The sequence below is a fragment of the Aedes albopictus genome, chromosome 2 (assembly GCF_035046485.1).
Source record: "Aedes albopictus strain Foshan chromosome 2, AalbF5, whole genome shotgun sequence".
NCBI classification, from domain to species: Eukaryota; Metazoa; Arthropoda; class Insecta; order Diptera; family Culicidae; genus Aedes; species Aedes albopictus.
This window is the reverse complement of record NC_085137.1, coordinates 223,814,767-223,833,268: the sequence shown is the minus strand read 5'-3', so window position 1 is coordinate 223,833,268 and position 18,502 is coordinate 223,814,767. Positions and strand designations below refer to the sequence as shown.

The 18,502-nt window shown below is 45.0% G+C and overlaps 1 protein-coding gene across 1 annotated transcript in view; it reads left to right on the top strand.

The window, feature by feature from the left end:
* LOC115259068 (zwei Ig domain protein zig-8) overlaps positions 1 to 18,502 on the top strand; it is a 186,200-nt gene that overhangs the window by 11,221 nt on the left and 156,477 nt on the right. The window contains exon 2 of the mRNA XM_062851202.1: positions 6,849 to 7,268. The gene's annotated coding sequence lies outside the window, so the exon portion shown is untranslated. The remainder of the gene's footprint in view (positions 1 to 6,848; positions 7,269 to 18,502) is intronic.

Sequence of the window (18,502 nt, the reverse complement as noted above, 5' to 3'; positions counted from 1 at the left end):
CAGTTCGGTGGCTTTTTCCAGTGCTAGTTTTCCGAGTGATCAAGTGTTGAAGTGAAAATCCCTAGTGGGACGCGTGCGGTTGGCTAGGCCACAATTTTTGCCGCAAAAGTTCGTTTAGTTTGAGTAAAGTTCACGTTTTCATTTTATCACGTGGCGCATTGACCGATTATCGAGCACATCAGTGCAGCACCCCCCGCACACCGCGCCGCTCGCGCGGCCGTGATCGGCTTCTTCCAGTGAGTACCCAAGCTCATCGTCGTCGACAGCAGCAGCCCACCGAGAGAAGAGCAGAGAGCGTTCAACCGACGCACACCAGCGCAGCGTCGGGCGCTCAGCAGCAGCTCGCTTCCTCCCTGTGCGGGCCATCCGATCGCTTGGACCTGTCGTCGTCGAGCCTGTGGCTAAACAGAGTGCACAAAGATAAGTACATAAAGTTACCTCTCGTTGTTCCCCCCTCTCCACTGACTCTTTGATTAGATTTAATTTGGTACATAAGCAGTTTTTTCTCACTTTTCCTGTAGCGTTAATTTTGTCCCTTGTTTTTTGATTATTTCTCGTCCCTGTGATAGTGGTAGTTTAAGATTTTTGAGTGACCCGTGGTGGTAGTTAGCTACCACAATGGGCGATGATGATGATGGCGGGGGAACATCGTACCGCATCAACGAAGCTTCGTTATTGGCATCGGACTGCTCGAGCCAACAAGGCGATGTAAATGCTAATCCCTTTGTCTCCCTTCACCCTGGTGCTTCTGCAATGGACACCAACAGTAAATCTGTTTCGACGTCCCCCCGCCTCAAGGCCTACCCTCCCGACTTTGGCGGGCCATATGTTGTTTTCTTCCGACCCAAAGGCAAACGTTTGAACACCGTTCAAATCAGCAAGGATCTGACTAAGCGGTATTCTTCCGTTGTCTCCATTGACATGGTCGGTACAGCTAAGCTTCGGGTGACAGTAGGCGACCGAAAACACGCTAATGAGATTGTGGCCTGCGAGTTGTTTACACTTGAGTACTTCGTTTACCTACCAAGCGCGTCGATAGAGATTTCGGGGAAGGTCGCCGACGCATCTTTGACCTGCGAAACGATCATGCAAGGCTGTGGTCGTTTCCATAACCCTTCTCTTCCTCCTGTCCAGATACTGGATTGCCGGCAACTGCATTCGGTGTCCCAGGAGGGCGAGAAGAAGGTTTACACACCATCTGAAGAATTTTCTGTGACCTTCTCCGGATCTGCATTACCAGATCTGCTGGTGATTGGCAAACTTCGGCTACCTGTGAGGCTGTATGTACCGAAGGTAATGAATTGCATCAATTGCAAGCAGCTGGGCCACACCGCCCAGTACTGCAGCAATAAACCTCGCTGTGCAACATGCGGGGAGAGACATGTGGACGGTGCGTGTAAAACGCCGCCCAAGTGTGTTTATTGTGGCAGCGACCGTCCACATGATCTGATTGATTGCCCAAGGTACATACAGCAGAAAAAACATCAAAAACGATCGTTGCAGCAGCGATCACGGCGAAGCTACGCCGAAATGCTGAAAAAAGCTGCCCCGACCGTTGAATCCCGTAACATCTACTCGTCTTTATCTCTCGATGATCAGGGCTCTGACTCTGAGGTCGGGGACGGGGTTCCCTTTGTTTTCAAGGGTGAAACGAGGAAACGGATGAGGCTCCAGAGACCCACCAAAAAACCTCGGAATCTGCCTAGCAGCGACCCCCAACCCACCATGACAAATTTGAAGAGTGGTAAGAAAGCCACAAAACGTTCCCCTCCGGGATTCAAAATCCAGGACGAACGAGACTTTCCATCACTCCCGGGAACATCTAAAATCCCAGATGTCCCACGTTTTTCGAATTCTCAACCGGAAAGACAGCATTCGGAGCACCAGGAGCAACCTCAGGGTGCGCCATTGTTTACGCTCTCTGGCATTGTAGACATCATCCTCAGCTTCTTCAATGCTTCAGACTCCGTGAAGAACATTGTAAAAGGACTTCTTCCTTGCGTGACCCCTCTTTTGAAGCAGTTGGCTTCTAAAATGCCCCTCCTTGCGACAATCGTATCTTTCGATGGCTAATTTAACCACCGAGGTCGAAGATACGATTTCGGTTCTACACTGGAACTGTCGTAGTATTACACCGAAATTAGACGTTTTTAAATTTTTAGTTTACAATTTACAATGCGATGTTTTTGCACTATCCGAAACATGGCTGACACCTGATGTAACCTTACCTTTTCCCGATTATAATATCATTCGCCTTGATCGATCCGACTCTCACGGAGGGGTGCTTCTAGGGATCAAGAAGCAGCACTCATTTTACAGAGTCGATTTTCATCCGATGACAGGCATTGAAGCCGTCGCATGTGAGGTGACTATCCGAGGTAAAACCCTCAGTGTTGCCTCCATATATCTTCCACCGAGAACTGCAATATTTCGCAGGGATCTCGCCCACATCTGCTCGGTTATGCCCGAGCCTCGGCTGCTCATGGGAGATTTCAACTCCCATGGTACAGGCTGGGGGGAACTGTACGATGACAGCCGTTCAACGTTGATATATGACCTCTGCGACGACTTCAACATGACAATTTTGAATACCGGAGAAGTTACACGAGTGGCACCTCCAGCTCAAGATGGCAGCTCTAGAAACAGCCGATTAGACCTCTCAATCTGTTCGAGCTCACTATCGCTGGAGTGTTCATGGAAGGTTATCCAGGATCCTCATGGTAGTGATCATCTGCCGATTGTTGTTTCTATTTCCAATGGGTCACATCAACCTCCATCTATCGACATCGCCTACGATCTCACCAAGCACATTGACTGGGAGAAGTACGCAGAAGCAATTATCGACGGTGAACAATCGGTAGAAGTCCTTCCACCGCGGGAAGAGTATCAGTTTCTATCAGAACTGATCATCAGTAGTGCGCGTCAGGCACAACGTCGACCAGTGCCAGGTCCGTCGGTTCGCAGGAAACCCCCCAATCCGTGGTGGGATAGTGAGTGTACAGAAATATATCGCGAGAAATCCGCGGCGTTCAAAGAGTTTCGGAAACGCGGTTCGGTCGAAAACTTCAAGCGGTTCGCTTCCCTTGAAAGCAAGTTCAAGAACTTGATCAAGGCGAAGAAAAGCGGTTACTGGCGTCGGTTCGTCGAGGGTTTGTCGCGCGAGACTTCGATGAGAACTCTTTGGAACGTCGGTAGAAGAATGCGTAACGCGTCGTCGGTCAACGAGGATCGAGAAAGCTCTCCTCGATGGATCCTCAAGTTCGCAAAAAAAGTTTGTCCAGATTCCGTGCCCGTGGAGCGAATAATTCGTGATGTTTCCGACGATAGGGACGACATGGATAGGCCGTTTTCAATGATTGAATTCTCACTTGCTCTTCTTTCATGTAACAATTCCGCTCCAGGAATGGATCGAATCAAGTTCAACTTGCTTAAAAACCTCCCCGACGTCGCTAAGAGGCGCTTGTTGAACTTGTTCAATCAGTTCCTGGATAACAACATCGTTCCGGATGATTGGAGACAAGTGAGGGTGATAGCTGTTCAAAAACCCGGGAAACCCGCGTCGGATCATAATTCGTACCGTCCAATCGCGATGTTGTCTTGTCTACGGAAGCTGTTGGAGAAGATGATTCTCTTTCGACTGGACAAATGGGTTGAATCGAATGGCATGTTGTCAGACACACAGTTTGGTTTCCGCAGAGGCAAAGGTACGAACGACTGTCTTGCGTTGCTTTCTTCAGAAATTCAGCTTGCCTTTGCTCAAAAGCAGCAAATGGGCTCAGTGTTTTTGGATATTAAGGGTGCTTTTGATTCAGTTTGTGTCGATGTTCTTTCCGACAAACTACACGACTGTGGCCTTTCCCCAATTCTTAACAACTTTTTGTATAATTTGCTGTTTGAGAAGCAGATGAGTTTCGCTCATGGTGACTTGACAGTTTCACGAATTAGCTACATGGGCCTCCCCCAGGGTTCATGTCTAAGCCCCCTTCTTTACAACTTTTATGTTAGAGACATAGATGATTGTCTCATGGAAAACTGCACGTTAAGGCAGCTTGCGGATGACTGTGTTGTCTCTGTAACGGGATCAATAGCAGTCGATCTGCAAGGACCACTACAGGATACTTTGGACAATTTGTCTACTTGGGCTCTCAAGCTGGGTATCGAGTTCTCTCCGGAGAAAACTGAGATGGTTGTCTTTTCTAAAAAACACAAACCGGCAAAGTTTCCGCTCGTTCTGATGGGTAAGACAATCACTCATAGCATGTCTTCTCAATATCTTGGTCTCTGGTTCGACTCTAAATGCACCTGGGGGAAGCACATTGTGTATCTGATACAAAAATGCCAAAAACGAATCAACTTTATGCGAACTATTACCGGAACATGGTGGGGAGCACACCCGGAAGATCTGATCAGGCTGTACCAAACAACCATTCTGTCGGTTTTAGAATACGGTAGCTTCTGTTTTCAATCCGCGGCGAAAACACACTTGCTGAAGCTTCAACGGGTTCAGTACCGTTGCCTGCGGATCGCGTTAGGTTGCATGAACTCGACTCACACAATGAGTTTAGAGGTACTTGCTGGTGTACAGCCTCTGACAGACCGCTTTGCGGAGTTGTCGTTCCGGTTCCTCATCCGATGCGAGGTTGTGAATCCGTTGGTCATAGAAAACTTCGAAAAGCTGCTCGAACAGAATCCCCAAACTCGTTTTATGAGTGTGTACTACTGGTACATGACGCTGGAGGTAAGCCCATCTCCGGTTAACACCAATCGTGACAACTTCTCAGACTTCGACAGCTCCTCTGTGGATTTTGATCTCTCTATGAAGGATGAGATCACCGGTATACCGGAATCTTTTCGTTACATAGGTATTCCACAAATTTTTGCAAGTAAGTTCGGGCATGTTAGCGGGGCCAGACAGTTCTTCACAGATGGTTCCAAAACCGATGATTCGACTGGATTCGGTGTCTACAACGAATTTCATAGCGCCACCTTTATGCTTCAAAAGCCATGTTCGGTATATATTGCTGAGCTAGCGGCTATATACTACACCTTAGAGTACATTCGCACTCTCCCACCTGAGCACTACTTCATTTTTACCGACAGTCTAAGCTCTCTGGAGGCTGTTCGGTCAATGAAACCGATGAAGCACTCAGCGTACTTCCTGAAAGGAATACGCCAAGTCTTGAGTGCTTTGTCCAAACGCTCATACATCATCACCATAGCTTGGGTCCCTTCACATTGCTCAATCCCGGGCAATGAGAAAGCGGACTCTCTGGCTAAGGTGGGCGCTAGCGAAGGCGATATTTATGAGCGTCAAATCGCCTTCGACGAATTTTTTGAATTGGCCCGTCAGGAGACCTTGATCAGCTGGCAACACAAATGGAGAGATGGAGAGATGGGTAGATGGTTGCACTCCATCATTCCACAGGTGTCGAAGAAGCCATGGTTCAAAGGGTTGGATTTGAGCCGCGATTTCATTCGTGTAATGTGCCGGTTGATGTCCAACCACTATTTGTTGAACGCACATACCTTCCGTATTGGGCTCTCAGAAAGCAATCTCTGTGTCTGTAGCGTAGCTTACCAGGATATCGAACATGTCGTGTGGGGATGCAATGAGTATCGTGAGGTCAGATCTGAGCTGCATGAAATTCTCCGGGTCCGAGGAAAACAACAGAAACCCGTTAGAGAAGTGTTGGCAGGACTTGATTTGGAATACATGAACCTGATTTACCAGTTTTTGAAACGTGTTGATGTCAGAGTTTGATGTAGTACGTTCCTTGTTTTCGTTGTCCGCCTTTTGGTTTTGTTGTTCGCCCCTGTCTGTCGTCACCCCCTTCCGTTTGTCCTCTTCTTGTCGTTTTCTACCGATAAAGTCCTTTCTTTTTGGTTCCGTTACAGATATGGACAATTTGTCCCATCAAAGTTTTAGTATAAGTTAGCAAATAATTTAGTTTTAAACCCATAAATCCGTCCTTCCCATTTTTTTTTTCCTCAACCCTTAACCTCGAAACAGCCGCGAGTACTTCGGCTTCCCAAACTAACATAGTTTTAAGGCAGTAATAAATTGTAAAATGTATAACCATTGTAAAAAAAAACAAAAGATTTCGGCTCAGTTATGCCCATGTGGCGCCCGAGCCTTCCAAATAAACGAATAAGTAAAAAAAAAAAAAGAAAACCTTCTATAGGTTATCTGTGTTTTTTTTTCAGGAGATTCATCAAGGAGTTTTAAAGAGATGTTTTGAAAATCCTTCAGGGGTATTCCCAAAAAATTGTTGAGAAATTCATTCATAAATTCCCTCCTGGAATGCCCTCCCGAGATTATTTCAGGTATTATTTTCCAGAATTCCTTCCCAGATTCTCCCGAGGACTTAATGCGGGACTACTTCATTGATTTCTCACGGGATTTATAAAGGAATTTCTTCCGGAAATTGTTTTGTTTGATTCCTTCAGAGATTACTCCCGGAATTACTTCATTGATTTCTCACGGGACTCTTTCGTGGATTTTTTCAAGCATTTTTTCTGGGCTTCCTACAAAGATTTCTTCCAGGGATTGAATTTAGGAATTTTCCGGACATCTTTGTTGGTCCTTTCTCCTGTCCTGAATCTAGAGCGAAATTCGAAAAGATTAAGATATCTCAATCACATAAATTGTGCGAGAACCGAATTACCTATATGAATCCAAATGAAACCCTGATGGAGTCCAGAATCGTAGGTGATTCGAAGAAAAACAGCAACTAACCAGACCAGACAAACGCAAACATAAAAGAACAAAGGAAGAATGATTCTATGCTTCCAAACAGTCGGTGGATGCAGGGTAGGTACCTACGTGACTGACTGACTTGAATATGCAGTAGTGGTGGCGCACAGTACATTCAAAATCAATTAGCACCAAGTCCTTGGAGGTACAAACAAGTGTTAAGTTCTATCAACGAGTTGTACAAATCGGTTAGCGTGCGGACAAATCCAGGCAGGAAGGTGCGGAGCCACCAGAAAAGCTGCTTCCTGTTAGCGGTGGATGGGATGTGATGCGAATAAATTATTCGATCTCGGTGTGGTAGTACATATGGCGCATTTGAGTGCTATCCGGTTGTGAATAAAATGGTGCACTACGTCGAATGGCCAGCATCCTGGTGCAGCATCGGAAGGCAACGTTCAACAGTTCATAGAGTGATTATCGAGTGGTGTTGAGTGTGTGAGCGGAATAACTTTAGTGGATGACGATCGGTGTGCGTGGTGATCTGGATTTATTTATCATCATGCATATATTTAATGTAAGTATTGTTATGAAAAAATCCTAATTGCTTATGGCATGTGCAATATTACAAGTTTAAGTGCAAGTAAGCGAACACGGTTAATATTTTATAAAACGTGTGCCACTAAAATATAAATTTTGCTACTACAAAAAATATAAAATAGAGGAAATGAGGGCTTCGGCAGGTTTATCGATTTTTGGAGCCGATTTTCCGAGCCGTTATTAACCTTTATGAAAAATTCACCGCTTCATCAAACACCATTTGGAACATTATACCGTTGATCAAAAATATTCTCAGAACCGAGGTACATTAGATCGGCTTATCAAGTATCATTAGATCGGCTCCAAAGGCACACTTTTCTCCATTTGGGAAATTCGTCCCATCGCCATGAACACGAGGATATTCATCAATAACCTAAGAGAGAAGGGTAGGAAAAAAGGATAAGATAGGGAAAAAGACAGGTAAGGGAATAGGATCTTCATAGACACATGTGCGTACCACAACGGGTTCACACAGCGTCCTGAAAAGGGCACTGTGATAAAGCATAAAGCGTAAAGAGAGCCTATAGCTCTTTACCAGAGCGGGTGAAGAACAACAAAACATCCTAATGATTCAGGTTTCTGAAGTCAGTTCCAATTAATAAGTGTTTACCGAGGACTCGGAAACGCAGTTGTGCAAAGAATGGTCTGTTACATATCAAATGATACGAAATTTGATAATCGGATTCACAGCTATCATATACAAATGAATCAGCTTGCTGAATATTCGCCATGTGATAGCTGAGTCGGCAGTGGTCAGTCAATGCGTTGATCAGCATGCTGCAATTCTGCTTAGATAGATATGTTAGATACATCGCCACCCGTAGAGATTGTTCAGTGCAATACAATTATGTTTGAAGACATGACTCCAAACTATTCGAATATTATTTGTGCTGCGTTATCCCAAGTAATGCTCCAGTGCGAGCTAACTCATCAGCCATTCCGTTTCCAGCGTTTCCAGAGGAACGGGCGGGTACCCATATAAGGTGAACAGCATTTGCTGAGTTCAGCTGATTGATTTGAGTTCGACAAGCGATAACTAACTTTGACCTGGAGTTGACTGAAGCAAGTGCTTCAATTGCAGCCTCTCTATCTTAACAGGAGTATATGACTTTGCCCATTATGTGCTGCTGAAGTGCTGATTGTACTCCGCACATAAGAGCAAAGATTTCGGCCTGAAAAACGGTGCAGTGTCTACCAAGTGAATAAGGCTGATGAAGCCTTAGCTCACGAGAATAAACACCAGCACCTGCTCGACCATCGAGAAGTGAGCCATCAGTGTAACATACGATGCCTTCTGAAATACTTCTCTCCAGATAACCAGATGTCCACTCTTTCCGGGAAGGGAATTTCGTGGAAAATGACCTATATGGAAAATTACAAGCAATTGTAAGATCATTTGGAGCTAGGACAACTTTGTCCCAATTTACCAAAATTGGAAACAACGAGGTGTGCGTTGAACTGCGGTTCACAATAGTTTCCTCTAGTAAACCGAGTACCGATAGGTGGTATGTGCCAGAATGCACTTCTTGTTTGAGATGAATGGCAACGTCAAAGAGAACTTCGAGCGCTGCTGTGGGGGTTAAAGAGAATGCTCTAGACATCGTCATCAAGCACATCCTTTGGAGATGCCTAATTTTGATTGGACCGTTCTCACTTCGCCTTTTTGCCACCACACAAGACATCCCTAGGCCAATATTGTACGATTAACAGTTGTGTTAATCCATTTGATATACTTGGGTTTTAGGCCCCGAGATGTACCAAAGGTTCGCCGGCATTGCTCGAAGGCCATACAAGCTTTCTTGATTCTGAACTCAACATGAGGTGTCCAGGAAAGCTTGGAATCAATATTGACTCCAACGTACTTTACCTGTTCAGTCAAATTAATTTCAAAATCAAAGAGACGCAAAGGGCGAACACCATTACGGTTTCGATTTTCCGTGAAAATAACAATAGATGTTTTACTTGAATTTAGCGAAAGGCCATATTGGCGACACCAACCCTCAATTACCTGAAGAGCGTTTTGCATCAGGTCGAAAAGGGTGCTGATGCACATACCGACTAACAATGTTAGGTATTCGTCAGCAAAACCATAAGTAGGAAAGGCTATTGGGTTCCCTCAATTGCGTATCTGCTTAGAGATTCCACAAAAGTGGTGACAAGACTCCCCCTTGGGAGCATCCACAAACACTCAATTTCCTTATCACCGCTTGACGCAATGTCGAGAAGAGATGTCGGTTTTTTGAGCATTTGGTAAATCCTATTGCATATTCAGCCTCAAGTATGGGATTGAAGAAGGGCAGCTGATTGTTTTGGAGAAACACAAGGTCTACCGCGCTATTGCTCCGGTTAGCGCAGTAAGGGCAAAATACTGTGGAAGGTGTCCTGGTACTCTACAGGCTCCGTTTTCGATTAGGTTTTTATAAGACACCTCCCCCCTACTAGCCTTTCATTCTTAGGCATGGTACACGCTACGACCGCTCAGCACCTAGAATGTGTAAGACCTACTCATAAGTGCATAATTTCCAGACTACACCAAAAATGTGTAACAGTAACACATTCACAAAAACAGCTCGTACATTCTTCCACACCGTGTCCAATAAGTTCTCATACAGAATCAAATTGAATTCATTTCTCATCTGTAATTAGGATTTTCAAAGTAAGATTATTTATTGAAAGGCCAACTAATATTGATCAAATACAGCATATGTTTTGGAATTAATTGTCCTCTATCCTTCTCTGCTGATCGCTTATGTGTCGTAAGTCGATTTCAGCTGGCACGCACGCCATTTCATTGGTATTTCGTCTCATTTTAACAGGTAAAGGTTTTAGGTTGAATCAAATTAGGTTCCTGTCCTCACCATTGCTAGTAGCAACTATGGCCAGAAGAGAAAAAATATAACATTCTGTATTGGTAAAGTACGAAGCCGTTTTATGTTGTACAAAATAAAACGTAAATTAAACAAAAATGTCCATTTACCTGTTTTAATGAAATTTGTTGTTTAAAAGAAGCATGACTGCATATTATCTTGTTGATTCACATTATCCTCACTTCTAAACTATGCTTGTGGTAAATTTTGTTCAAATTTACGTTTTATGATGTTTATCTTTGATATAACGGCCATTTTCAAGGAAATCAGCCCAAGTTGAGCTTACTTGGAAATTTCTTACCATATCATCACAAAAATTGCTTAAATTTAACCTTAGTATATCCATTTGGTACAATACTGGGGATAAAAACACAAAATTTAACCTTATGGACTCTATTTAGCTGCCGTAGAATGAAAAACTTTTGGAACATTTTTCTTGCGTGCCGGAGCAAACGGAATTCATAAAACGGAAGTGTACTACTAGGCTTCTAAAAACAAACAAAACATATCGTTATTCTAAACTGTATGCTTTATTGAATCAGTATTATGTGGCCCTTCAATACATGCATTCACTTTGAAATATGAATAAGAGATGTGAAATAAAATTAAAATTTCTAAATTTGCATATTGTTTGAGAACTTATTGGACACGGTGTAGATGCAAATGTCGATTTTTTTTTGTTTACCAAGGTCACTAGTAAACCTAGCTAGATTGCCTTACAACTTTTTTCGCGACTTTCACGATTTTCTGGACGCAGGAGCTGATTTTGTGAATGTGCAAGGGTTACACATTTTTGGTGTAGTCTGGAAATTATGCACTTCTGTGCTGATCGGTTTTAGGGTGTAAGCATATAGCCGCATCACCATGAATTACGGGTCACCTGTTAGTGGACTCTCTCCACCGGAACAGGCGGTGGTCCGTAGTGTTATTCTTAGCCAATTGAGACAATCGCTACAGACTCTTCACAGCTATCTAGGCTGATCGAGAAAAGAAGGTAATACATATTGGTGATCAACTTCATACGGGCTCGAACAACCTCCAAAACGCGATCTGGGAACCTATAGTAGTTGAAATTCCATTGACTTCTTTGGGTACAGATTATCAATGAGATAATCAACTTGAATTACAAAAATCCTACACCGAAGCACAGTGGCGGGCTTTCATAGGTACAAAGGTAGCACAAAACTTCAAATGTTAACCGAAACTGCCCACCGGTTATGATGCCGACGTGTCACGTACGTACGGTACGTACAGTACGATAGGAATTCGTGATGAGATTGTTTCCAAGCTTTTAAGCAATTTCAACGGTTATGATGAATCGAATACATACATATATATTAGACAAATAAAACAATCCAGGCGACTTCCTGCCACTACTGTGCAACGCTGCGAACATTTGAATCAATCGTTAAAAAAGTGATCGATGGGAAGCGGGCGGAGTGTGGCGTCAGTTTCTCTGTGCTTTCTCATTAATTTTTATTTCCCTAAAAAATTTCACTCTACTACATACCTGTTCATTTTTTTTCCTTCTCCGCTAGTAGGGAAATAAAGCCATTGTGTCTAAATTAGACGGTCCAATAAGCTGAACTTTTGTGGCATGTCCCTTTTTGATATTCGCATCTAACTAGGTAATTACCATGTGTCAAGTAATCAGCTTCTGTCACGACGCGTAGTCTCCTAGACAGGTGCAATGGAATTTATAAACCCCAAGACCTTCCCAGGGTCTGCAGACCAGATCTCACTAAATTGCAAGCAACCATTATTCAGAAATCTTTGCCTGCGCGTGTACAAAGCACCACAACTGCAAATCAGATGTTCCGAGGTTCCACGTTCCGTATTACAGAAACGACAGATACCACTCTGAATCTGGCCAATATTTTCCAAGAGTGTAATGTACATAGAGCTCGCTTGTTAAGCTGTAAGAGTTTTTTGGTTTATTGTTGTTTCAAATCGTTTTGACTCATTGCGTTTCGAGATCCATCCACTTGGATATCACCACCTGCTCAGTTCAGAATTTCAGGTCAAATTTATTGAACAGTTTGATATACCGCAGAATGGTTCTTGGTCAGCAAACTGTAAATTGGAGTTTTTACTTTATGGCGTTTCGGTCACCGTTGAGTTTTATATATCTTGTTTGTTGATTTTTTTCGGTGAAACAATACTTTGAAAATCGTTTTGATACAACGTTTCGGCCGACTCTATTCAGCCATCATCAGATCTGTGAACATTTATTAATTGGTCAAGTTAGTACAATTTTCTTGGTCTACAATTTCAAATTACCACCCACTTACATAAAGCGTTTGTTTGCCACCACTGTGATCTATAAAATAACCCTAAGTCCTATTTACATGTATTCCCTATCGTCACATTGAGTCATTCGGTTCTTCTCGGCTGTGTGCACTTCGACAACGTCCGTATTTTGCACACTAGTCCGTTGTACGCTGCATCTATACCACCACACTCGCGCTGCAGGTGTTGTGGTTACAGTGGTGTTGTTCCCTAGCAGCTTTATGTGGAAAGCCTCTGCGATGGTTCTGCTCTCCTGGTTATCGATTCTTTCTAGGATTTTGGTGTTCTGGAAGTCAAAATTGTGTACTTCTTCAATGTGGTGTTGTCCTAGTTCTGTTTTCGCCTCTTTTTTGCTTATGTTATTTATATGCTCGTTTAGCCGCGTTTGTAACATTCTACCTGTTTGTCCCACGTAAATCTTTCCATCGTCTGTGTCGCATGGTACTGCATACATACATACATACATTTATTTGTTCCACATCATTAAGACAAGACATAATCAACAATAGTACGCCACAATACTCGGTTTGTGGCTGCCGCTCTCCATCCTCGGTCACGCCCGATGCTCGCCAAGTCACGCTCCACCTGGTCCGCCCATCGTGCTCTCTGCGCTCCACGCCTTCTTGTGCCAACCGGATCCGTTGCAAACACCAGCTTTGCAAGGTTGTTGTCCGGCATTCTTGCAACATGCCCTGCCCACCGTATCCTTCCGGCTTTGGCCACCTTCTGGATGCTGGGTTCGCCGTAAAGTGCAGCGAGCTCGTGGTTCATCCTTCTCCGCCACACACCGTTCTCCTGCACACCGCCGAAGATCGTTCTTAGCACGCGTCGCTCGAAAACTTCGAGTGCTTGTAGGTCCTCCTCGAGCATGGTCCATGTCTCGTGCCCGTAGAGGATTACCGGTCTTATTAACGTTTTGTACATGGTGCATTTGGTGCGTGGGTGAATCTTTTTCGACCGCAGTTTCTTCTGGAGCCCGTAGTAGGCCCGACTTCCGCTGATGATGCGCCTCCGAATTTCACGGCTCACGTTGTTGTCAGCCGTCAGTAAGGATCCGAGGTAGACGAATTCCTCCACCACCTCGAAGGTATCCCCGTCTATCGTAACATTACTACCCAGACGGATTCGGTCGTGTTCGGTTCCGCCTACCAGCATGTACTTTGTTTTGAGGCATTCACCACCAGTCCGACCTTTGCTGCTTCGCGTTTCAGGCGGGTGTACAGTTCTGCCACCGTTCCAAATGTTCTAGCGATAATGTCCATGTCGTCCGCAAAGCACACAAATTGACCGGATTTTGTGAAAATCGTTTCCCCGGCTGTTGAGCCCGGCTCGTCGCATCACACCTTCCAGCGCGATGTTGAAGAGTAGACATGAGAGTCCGTCACCTTGTCGCAGTCCCCGGCGAGATACGAATGAACTGGATAGTTCACCCGAAACCCTTACGCAGTTTTGCACACCGTCCATCGTTGCTTTAATCAGTCTAGTCAGCTTCCCAGGAAAGCCGTTTTCGTCCATGATTCTCCATAGCTCTGCGCGGTCGATACTATCGTATGCCGCTTTGAAGTCGATGAACAGGTGATGCGTTGGGACCTGGTATTCACGGCATTTCTGGAGGATTTGCCGTACGGTGAAGATCTGGTCCGTTGTCGACCGGCCGTCGATGAAGCCGGCTTGATAACTTCCCACGAACTCATTTGTTTTAGGTGACAGACGACGGAAGATGATCTGGGATAGCACTTTGTAGGCAGCATTCAAAATAGTGATCGCCCTGAAGTTCTCACATTCCAAATGGTCGCCTTTCTTGTGAATGGGGCAGATTACCCCTTCCTTCCACTCCTCCGGTAGCTGTTCGGTTTCCCAGATCCTGACTATCAGCCGATGCAGACAGGTGGCCAACTTTTCTGGGCCCATCTTGATGAGTTCAGCTGCGATACCATCCTTACCAGCTGCTTTGTTGGTTTTGAGCTGGTGAATGGCATCCTTAACTTCCCTCAGCGTGGGAGTTGGTTCATTTCCGTCCTCCGCTGCACTGGCGTCGTCGTTCCTTCCGTTGCCGTGGGCTCCCGTGCCTACGTTCTCCACGCCGTTCAGGTGCTGATCGAAGTGCTGCTTCCACCTTTCGATCACCTCACGTCCGTCCGTCAAGAGGCCTCCGTCTTTATCCCTGCATATTTCGGCTCGCGGCACGAAGCCGCTGCGGGATGCGTTGAGCTTCTGATAGAACTTCCGTGTTTCTTGGGAACGGCACAGCAGTTCCATTTCTTCACACTCCACTTCTTCCAGGCGGCGCTTTTTCTCCCGAAAGAGGCGGGTCTGCTGTTTCCGCTTCTGTTTGTAACGTTCCACGTTCTGTCGTGTCCCTTGCTGCAGCATTACCGCCCTCGCTGCGTTCTTCTCCTCCAAAACCGTTCTGCACTCTTCGTCGAACCATTCGTTCCGTCGATTCCGTTCCACGTACCCGATGGTGCTCTCGGCTGCGTCGTTGATGGCTGCTTTCACTGTACTCCAGCAGTCCTCTAGAGGGGCCTTATCGAGCTCGCCCTCGTCTGGCAACGCGGCTTCGAGATTCTGCGCGTATGCTGAGGCGACATCCGGTTGCTTCAGTCGCTCTAGGTTGTACCGTGGCGGTCGCCGGTACCGTATATTGTTGATGACGGAGAGTTTTGGGCGCAGTTTGACCATCACCAGATAGTGGTCGGAGTCGATGTTGGCGCCACGATAGGTCCTGACGTCGATAATGTCGGAGAAGTGCCGTCCGTCAATCAGAACGTGGTCGATTTGAGATTCCGTCTGCTGTGGTGATCTCCAGGTGTAACGATAAGGGAGGCTGTGTTGGAAAAAGGTGCTACGTATGGCCATATTTTTGGAGGCGGCGAAATCAATGAGTCGTAGGCCGTTTTCGTTCGTTTGCTGGTGGGCGCTAAACTTACCAATCGTCGGTCTGAATTCCTCCTCCTGGCCTACCTGAGCGTTCAAATCTCCTATGATGATCTTGACGTCGTGGCTTGGGCAGCGGTCGTACTCGCGTTCGAGCTGCGCGTAAAATGCGTCCTTGTCATCATCAGTACTTCCGGAGTGTGGGCTGTGCACGTTTATTATGCTGAAGTTGAAGAATCGGCCCTTGATCCTCAACCTGCACATTCTTTCGTCGATCGGCCACCAACCGATCACGCGCCTCTGCATATCACCCATCACGATGAAAGCTGTTCCCAGCTCGCGTGTGTTGCCGCAGCTCTGGTAGATGGTATGATTACCTCGAAACGTTCGCACCATGGATCCTGTCCAACACACCTCCTGCAGCGCAACGGTGCCGAACCCGCGGTCCTTCAGTAGATCGGCGAGTATGCGGGTGCTCCCAATGAAGTTGAGAGATCGGCAGTTCCACGTACCGAGTTTCCAATCGCAAGTCCTTTTTGTTCGCTGGGGTCGTTGCCGTTGGTCTCGGTTCGTATTATGCTGTTGCTGATTTTCCGTTACAATGGGTTTTTACGGCTGGCTCGTAGGGCCTGACACCAACCCCCTACTTTCCGGAGGACCATAGTGCACAGTTGAGCTTAGAGTCCTTCCCTGGCACTCGGACGTAGATCAGCCGCCCCTAACATGAGGATCAGACGCTGTTGTGAGCCGCTCCTCCTGGAGAACAGACGCTCAGGTTTGCCGAAGCATATACAGTCAGGTCTTTTTTTACGCGGTTCCATATAAAAAAAAATTTCATCGTCTTATTTTTGCATGATTCGTCGAGAAATGATGAGACTTTTTTTACGCGGTTTTTCGAATTTTGAACTGAGTTTTTTTTTTTTCGCGGTACGTATCCCCCGCGTAAAAAAAAACCTGGCTGTACTACATTTTTTGTCTTTCCTTTCGGTATGGGATCCTTAAGTTTACTCAAAATTGTCTGTTTTATCTTGTGGTTGGTAGGCTTATTTAATGTCAATAAGCTATCTGAGAAAATACAAATTTTTGCATACCTGTATTTTCTCCCAAGGCAGATATTTCCGTATTTCAAAATAGCAAGAAGCTCTGCTTGAAACACCATCGAATTGTGTCACATTGCCACTAAAACTTGTATACCACAGCCGTAGATTCCTGCTCTCGTTTTTAGTCCATCTTTTGAACTATATGTATAGAATTTGATTGATCCTTGACGAACAGTGGGACCTCCAACTTCCCAATCTACGCGAGTTGTTTCGTGCAACTTTTAGGAAGCATCACGGTTCTTCACAGGTTTCATCCAGTCTCAAATCATTTTTCTTCTGGCCTACTGGCCTATTTTGGAGGTATTGTGAAATGTTCAGGTAACCTACAAGATCACCTGGCATTAACTTTTCAACTTGTTTCCTGCCGTTCTACGCGCAATTGTCCCCCCATTTTATATGGAAATCCGAAGAATGGCAGCTCTGGGCAATTCCTTTTCTGCTTTTAATTGGTCGTACTCGTTCAAAGTTAGCATATTGAGAATCGCATCTAAATCTTTCGATGGAGTGCTTCGCATCGCTTTTGTAACAGCAATGGACGCCAGACTTGACACCGGATGTTGAATTTTCGCATGCGTGGTAGCCTCTTTTGTTTTTGGCCACCAGACAAACGAAGCATACGTCACTTTTGGGTGGAGTACGGCAGTTTAAATAAACATTATTAATTTTGGTTTCAAACCCCACTTTCTGCCAATAGTTTTGGAGCACAACCAAAACGCACTTGTTGCCTTACTGATCACGGACTCAATTTGAGCATTCCAGTTCAGTTTGGCATCCAGAATCAAACTTAAGTATTTGACTCGATCACTAGGATGAATTTGTATCCCTCCAAGCCGAAAAGCTCTTAGGTTGATCTTCCTTCTCTTAGTGAAAGGAACAATTTCGAATTTTGACGGGTTGATGCTAAAGCCCTCCTTAATACACTATGAATATATATAGCTTAGGGCTCTTTGCATTCCCTAAAAAACATTATTGTTTTATAACAGCTGAATACATAAACCGCTCTTAAGCTTGATTTTGAACATTTTGGCTGAATAAGCTGTTATTTAGTTGTCATTGTTACTTGGGCCTCTCCGAAACAGTTTCGTCATATTTTTCTATAATCACTATATCGTCTGCAAAGTCCACAACTTCGATACTTCTTTCCTTCAAGCTTCTTAGAAGATCGTCTATAACTAAGGACGACTTTAGTGGTGACAGGATTTCTTCTTGAGGGAAACCGAGTCGGTTTTCTCGGTAGGGCGATGGAAGTGCGAGTGAAAAATCCGGGTTCAGAATCGCGCTACAATATTCGTTGGTCAGTCGGTTTTCTCGGTAGGGCGATGGAAGTGCGAGTGAAAAATCCGGGTTCAGAATCGCGCTACAATAATCGTAGATCAGTCGGTTTCCACGGTAGGGCGATGGAAACGCGAGCACGAAATCCGGGATCAGTGGTCATCGTGATCAAATAAATCATAATCGTGATGAAGACCGCGACGTGTATTTCCATATAACTAGTGGATCATATCACCTAACAGAGGTGGCTCCTAGATCCACACCTTACCCTACCCTACTAACCACCATTCCTTCCCGTGACAACTGTGGGGATGCTGTGGATTCCACGGTTTCTAGTAGCAACGGTTGTCGAACTAACATTCCTTCCCTTTCCTGATGACCGAAAGGACGTGGCCAGCGCCGTTATTGACTTTAAATAGCTGAACTCTCGAATTGTGCACGTTGAGAATGGTTAGCTAGTCCCAAGCTTTCACATTCATTGGCTCTCTGTGCAACTTCGATTGTTCTGGTCAATCACGGAGTAGCAACTACGATGTGTACGGTTACACTAGTTTACAGCATTTTTGAACTCGGTAAGCTGATGAACGTTTTTGGTGTAGAATCATGCCCTGAGTTCGAAAACGCGAAGGAAAAAAATGACAGTAGAGCGGAAATTTTTTCGACTTTCCATACAAGGTTGATGATTTGAAATCAATTTTTGTTCTATTTTTAAGCAAAGTCGCTCACTTCACACATCTCATTATCCGTAATCAATGATCCGATTGAGTTGATTTTTTTACTGTAACTCACTAACATATAATATGTCA